General features: G+C 32.6%; 1 protein-coding gene across 4 annotated transcripts in view; it reads right to left on the reverse strand.

Annotated features, from left to right (window-relative positions):
- Positions 1-7,500, reverse strand: part of LOC124950125 (leishmanolysin-like peptidase) — a 256,379-nt gene that overhangs the window by 48,406 nt on the left and 200,473 nt on the right. The window lies entirely within an intron of this gene.

Raw genomic sequence — 7,500 nt, forward strand, 5'->3', positions numbered from 1 at the left:
AGAAAATTCAACTGCATGCTTTATTTCTAAATCCTTAAGACGAGTTATAACAATATATTTAGTTACGATTTTATTTATACGTAAACATAAATTCTCTTAAATCTTTCCTATCTTCTTCCGACGTGGTTAATACTCTGGACGACGTTATATTTATCGTAATTGGAGGAAAGGCAGAGTATACGTCCTTTATCAGAATATCGCGCAAGTCCCACAGCCTTATCAGTTTCCCAAGAGTCCGTTCCTTGTATAATATCTTCGAATACGTAGGAAGTACAGTAACATTGTCAGATATCGCCGTTGAAACTCTCTCAGCTATCTGAGAGACAGAGAAATGTGTATATATATATATATATATATACTCCATATATATATATATATATATATATATATATATAGAGAGAGAGAGAGAGAGAGAGAAAACTTGTCAAAGCTCCTTGCATTATCTAAGAATCTATATCGCATTAGAAATATCTGACGAGTCCACTCGATGAAATTTTATTAAGATATAAATGTCAGCTCGACGGATATAACCAAATATATATTTGTAATAGTTTGAGTGACGTTTCTAAATAAACGTTTAATGAAATTTCTTATCTTAGTAGTAATTAAAAATTACTCGATTAGATTATTCTTTTCGCACGATTACGAACGATATATAAATATAAATATAATAAAAATAATATTAATAAATATTATGAAAATCAATGTTTAATCATAAGAAAACATAACAATCAATGAGATTCTATTTCTTATCAATGACAGATAAATACATGATTAATCCAATATCCTATAAATAATTGATTGATGATATTTCAATAATACGTCAAAAAACGTGAGAACGTGTAAGAATATCACTTGGTATTGTAATGTTCTTTAATAAATTCGTATAAGGGTAAAAACCCATTTATCTTTCGGTACATTGTCCAAAACTTCCGGCATAATGGGATTGTTACTAAATACCGTTGATATTTAATTCCGCCTACTTAATGAAGCGATTCGTTTGACGTCACCTCCGAAAAACGTATTTACATGTCGGCGAAAAATGAGTCGGGGTGTGTAAAAGGAGGATGCAAGTGATAGATCAACGAGAAAATATATGTGAGGGAGAAAACGGAAGAGACCGAGAGAATGAGACAGAGAGAGAGAGAGAGAGAGAGAGTGAGAGAGAGAGAGAGAGAGAGAGAGAGAGAAAGAAAGAGAGAGAACAGAAGGTATGCTTAAAAGGACGTGGCAATATCTCGAGGCGGCCAAAAGAGGAGGCGAAGGAGGTGACGAAGAGAGCGTGATGAAGGTCGGAAAGTAAGGGGTGGATCTTGCTTTATCGGGGTTTGCACGGCTAGTTAGACGTTGGTATTAAATGCAAATGCCAGGCCGCATTTAAATTTCAGATGCAATTAGATTCATTTACTCTCGCTGGCAGGTGGAGTGGGAGGTGAATGAGAATTCCACCGCGAGAGTGGTTCGAAAGAGAAAAAGAATGAGTAAGTGAGAGAGAGAGAGAGAGAGAGAGAGAGAGAGAGAGAGAGAGAAATGGAAAGCGCAATTGTTGGACTTTATCAAGAAAATTCCAAGAGAGAATCCATATCGTGGTGAAAATTTAACGAATATATCAAGGTTCCCGTTGACGAATGGATTCTGTAAGTAAGGGACTGTCCTTTATGAACGTCGACGAGTCTTGCGACACTTCGTCGAGAACGACGACATCACGATTCAAACGTTTTATGATTAGCGATAAGCGCTACTTTATTCGTCATAGTAACTTGATATTTCGTCCTGAGACTCGATAATCGATACTTAATACGTAGAAACGTAAAGAGAAAGAGATACAGATATGAAGGATTAAATATAAATAGATAAATAATGTATTTTTATATCAAACATGTATGTAATCTAGAAAATCGTATCAGGATTAAATCAATTTTTATAAACGTTATTATTAATAACAAATTGATGTTACTATTGGAATTGCAAGAAGAAAATTCCTCTTTCAAATTTAATCTAAATATAATGCGAAAGGAATTAGAAAAAGAGATCGAAGAATTTCGATTAAGACATCGAAGTCCTTTTCAAGTCGGTTTTTTTTCCCCTCTCTTTTTCTTTTTCTCTTTTTTTTTTTTTTTTTTTTTTTTTTCTCTCTCTCTCGAATAAATTCATCCATTTTGCCGGTTTTAGCTCCGATCTCGAAGACAGATAATACGGAGTGTAAGTACGATAAAATCAGGGATAAGCTGTCGGATCGATATTATGCAGCTTGACTACGTCATTTATGGACACGCTCGCTAGTCGAGACCGCAGAAAGACGGCTGAGTCACACAGAGCGTTATTCCCATAGGTAGAAGTAGAGTAAAAAAGGGTGAGGAGATGGTATTGGTGATGATACGACGAGGTTGAAGTTGTCGTACAAATCAAGCGAACAACTATATTCATCGATTTATTGTTAGATCGAATCATAGAATTGCGTGGAACTTATAAAATAATTTTTAACAATGAAAAAAAAAAAAAAAGAAAAAAAAAGAAAAAAAAAAATCAGAAAATATTCCATTACAAAATGTTATTAGGGAATCTGATAAAATGATCAAATTTATTTTGGATCAGTTCAGACAAAATTAAAAATCTAAAATATCTTTCGTGATATCTTATATTCCGACAATGAATAATTTCCTTTTGAAATCAGATTATTTCGAGATTTGAAGGTAACAAAAGTTTTCTTCCCTTTCTTTTTCTTTCTTTCTTTCTTTCTTTTTTTTTCCTTTTTTTTTTTTTTTTTTTTTTTTTTTTTTTTTTTTTTTTTTCAAACAATTTTACGAAAAGTAATGAGTCGTTACAAAACACTTCTCTTATCTAAATTCTTCTGCATTCTTTTTTTTTCCTTGAGCTACGTTACTTTTTATTGATAAATAATTCAATATTATGCTTATATGCTATAACACGCGGTACATCCTGTACAAAAACCGATAATTATCATCAGATGAAACCATGAAATAATTCAAATAAAATATTTAATACAAAATTGCTGATACGTAGAATTCATTTCTTTGTCTCACTTTGTTTATCTCTCTCTCTCTCTCTCTCTTTCTCTCTTTCTCTCTCTCTCTGTCTCTGTCTCACACACTTTATGTAAAGTAGATAATGAAACTTGTAAATAAAAAATTATATCAAATAACAATACCTACTTATTGGTTCAGTCCATATATGCCCATATTCTATTTATACATATAAATTTCATGAAAAGGTAACGCGGCTCTCAAGCGTTTAACGCCACGGCAGAATGAATTTAAACGGTGTTGTTAGTTCGCCGAGTTCGTGCATTAACTACAGCTCCGTTTCCCTCTCTCTCTCTCTCCCTCTCTCTCTCTCTTCGTCTCCCTATCTCCCTCTTTCTCTCATTGTTTTCATCTCACTCCAACCATCGGGCCTTTTACATCTCACGGTCGTCGTAAATCTCTTTGGTAGAAGAGAGTGTTGGCTACGAGGTGCATCCTACCTCTCGTCCGTTCGTTGCAACAACGTTGAACCCGTCAACTACGTCCGCAAAACTTTATAAAGTGTTCGCGGGGGGAAGGAAAAAAAAAAAAAAAAAAAAAGAGAGAAAAAACGAGAAAAAGAGAAAGAAAGAAAGAAAGAAAAAAAAAAGAAAAGATAAAAAAGAAAGAGAGAAAAAAAAACAGAAAGGAAGACAAAGTCAGAGCTCACAGGTTTGGAAGTTAGGAGATTGGAGGAAGAGAAAGAGAGAGAGAGAGAGAGAGAGAGAGAGAGAGATACGCGAAAGGTAAACGTGGCACGCGTTTGAAAGGAGGGGGTCGTAAGGTTGGGGGTTGATTCTGGAGGCTCAAGAAAACTTTTCAATCCTACGTCCCTTGGTGGTTCGCACAGTCTAGAACCTTCAGCTTTTTTCGCTTCGTTGAACACGTCCGGCTACGTACGTCACTTTCCTCTTTCTCTTCTCTCTCTCTCTCTCTCTCTTTCTCTCTTTCTCTCTCTCTTTCTCTATCTCTCTCTATCCCGCATCTTCTTTTTTAGCTCACCGCACGAGAGCCACTTTCAAATTGGGCACTCCGCCAGAGAAGTCAATATTTCGTCGAGGAAACGCGTCTCAGTATAATGATCGTTCTTTTCTCTCTCAAAGCTTTTCTAAAATGAGAGAGAGAGAGAGAGAGAGAGAGAGAGAGAAAAGAGAAGTTAAAGTTCATAGTTACTTTGTTCCTCGAATTGTCATAAAAAAAAAAAAAAAAAAAAAAATATGATTTCAATTATCTGTCGATGAAATATCACACAGAATTCATCTTATTCCTTTCATTAAAACACATTATAGTTCGGTTACTTTCAAAATTAATGAAAAAGAATTAAATAAACGCATCTTTTATACGAAAGTAAACAACGTACGATGATAACTTACTCGATATGATATTCTACTTTTATGAGGGAACAATAATGGAATGAATACTTTTTATTTTTTCATTTATGATATATCGTTCTAAAAGGAAGCTGCAGCTATTTCTTTCTCTCTTTCTCTCTCTCTCTCTCTCTCTTTCTCTTTTTTTCTCTATTCTATTTCATCGAACATAGTAAGTAACTACTTGTCATTTACTGACACATCTGACCGCGAATGAATCTTAATGAGAAGTGCTGCGGTATGCACAGACACAATTAATGTCCGTCTCACTTACTCTTCCTCTGACTATCCCATTCACTCTCCCTCTTCTTCCCTCTCACTCTCTCTCTCTCTCTCTCTCTCTCACCCTTATCCTCCCTTTCATGAAAATGACCTAAATGACAAAAATCTTGATGGTTTGATAGTATTCATACGATTTTTGACCTATTAATCATAATACCCTCGATAGAGAATTATATAATCTCTTTTAAATGATTTAATAAGATTAATAACGCATCAATTTAAAAACGAAATGATTTCATATCTTTTTCTAATGTTCGACATTTATATAATTTTTCAATAAAAATGTCATGATATCGAAGTAAAGCTAATTATATACATATAAAGACATACATGCTCGCGCGTACACACACACACACACACAGACACACACAAATACACATTGTCTCATTTATCACGAAAAATCGGAATATCTTCTAAGAAATTAATCTAACATAAACAATTCTTTTAGAGATTTTTTGAATACAAAGGAGTACATCACATTATGCCAGTTTTTTTTTTTTTTGGAACTTAAGCGATGGAAAAAATTTCAAAGTCAAATTCATTTTTTAAAGTTGAGAACAATCTGATAAGACAAATACAACAACATGCCACATGTGAATATCTACTATCATAAAGTATTACAAATTATACTATAAGTTTATAAATTATATTGTTATAAGCATAATATAAATTATATTGTTATAAACAAAGATTGAACTTCTAAATAAATAAATTTCGTTTAGTTATATCTCTAATTCGAGAAAATATATAGAAGTATAAGAAGTTCATTCTTTGTTAACAGTAAATATTAGTACATAAATATTATACAATAGTATTATATAGTATTATATAATAGCTCAATTTATAACATAATGGAAATATTTATATTATTATCAAATGCAATGTATTCTTCATGTAATATTAATAAAAATGTAAATAAATATATTTAACTCGATAAGAAATCCAATGTATTCTTTATTAAATCCTACCACTTCTATCCTTATTCAAACAATTCATCGTTCTATTTCAAATATTCGACAAAGCGTAACTATTCAAGTAAATCAAGATTTGTATCAGGATCACAGAATACGGAAAGAGGTGGCATGCAAAATCGTGCCACCTTCTGGTAAGTAATTATCTCTTGTTCAAAAATTTAAATTATAGAGAGTGTGAAAAAATTTCCCGCAAATCTGAAATTGTATCAGGAGCACATGGTGCGCGAAGAGGTAGCATGCGAAGTTGTGCCATCTCCTGGAAAGTTATGTTCTCCTATTCAAAAAAAATCAAATTCTGGAACACGCGAAAATTTTGCTCGAAAAACGAAATTGTGTATCAGGATCACATGATGCGAAAGGAGGTGGCATGCGAAATCGTGCCACTTCCTGGTAAGTTATATTCTCCTATTCAAAAAAAATCAAATGACTGACAACGTGGAAAAAAATTCCTGAGTTTTGTGTCAAGATCATATGACGTGTAAAAATGTTGCCATGAATGTGGCAAAGTTATGCCACTTCATAATATGTTCTCTTATTTTTTGGAAAAGAGTAAAGTGATAGGATTTAATGAAAAACACATTGGATTTTTTCATATTAAATATTTTTATTGGCATTTTTATTATTAATGCATAATCAATACATTATATTGAATAATTATATAAATATTTACTTTATCATATAAATTGCAATATAATACATTATAATAATACTATATACAATAGACAAACTTCCTTCTTGCTTTTCAAATTACAAATGAAATAAATGAAATTTATTTCGTCAGAAGTTTAGCCATTATTTACAAAATACAATCTTTAATATAATTTATAAACTTATAATATAATTTATAGTATTTTATAATAGTAAATGTCTTCATGTGGCATGTTGTTGTATTAATCCCATTAGATATTATCAAATTATGAAAAGAAAAATATATAAATATATATATATATATATATATATATATATATATATATATTTGCCTTTGAAATTTCTTCCTTCGTATAAACTCCAAAAAAAAAGGAATTGACATCAGATGATATGCCCTTCGTATCAAATAAATCGATAAAAAATATTTTTCACTCCATCACAGGATATGACAATTTTTCGGTATAAATGGGCTACATTATATGCATATAATTAATATAAATCTGATATAAATATTTATATCTATATACTTTAATTACATCAAAATTATTGAGGAAAGATTAATAGTAAAAAACAAAACAAAACAAAACAAAAACAAAAAAAAGAAAAATACAAAACAATAAATGAATCGATTAACACGTAAGATTCGTGATTAAAGAGATTATTACACGTATTCGAAGAGAGACGTGCATTATATCAAATCGATGATGTTAGCCCGTATTCGAAATCTAGCATACACAGACGATCTCTGATTGAAACGCGGCAAGTAATTTCCGGTTATTTGGCGCATACGGTTATGGTTAGAATGCTCTGCATTAGCCTGCTGTCGGCCATGATGCCAACAACATTTGATACGACGACACGAAACACCGTCCATCCAGCACAATTCATTTCCACTCGATGCATACGTGCCTATTGATACGGACGGAGTGAGGACCAAGTTCCGAGAGAGGCAGAGCAGAGAGAGAAAGGAAGGGAGAGAGAGAGAGAGAGAGAGAGAGAGAGAAAGAGGGAAGGAGAGAGGAAGAAAGAGAGAGAGAAAAAAAGAGATGAGAACAGAAGAGAAGCTTCATTTTACGTTGCAATCTCGAGCAACCGGTGAATGAAGATGATGCTTTCATCGATGTTATCTCGTCGTTGAACGTTCAGATGATAGCCTGTTTTCTTCTCGAGAGTTCCTTGACGAGGAGAAAAAAAATGTCTCTT

Source organism: Vespa velutina, chromosome 6 (assembly GCF_912470025.1).
Source record: "Vespa velutina chromosome 6, iVesVel2.1, whole genome shotgun sequence".
Classification (NCBI taxonomy): domain Eukaryota; kingdom Metazoa; phylum Arthropoda; class Insecta; order Hymenoptera; family Vespidae; genus Vespa; species Vespa velutina.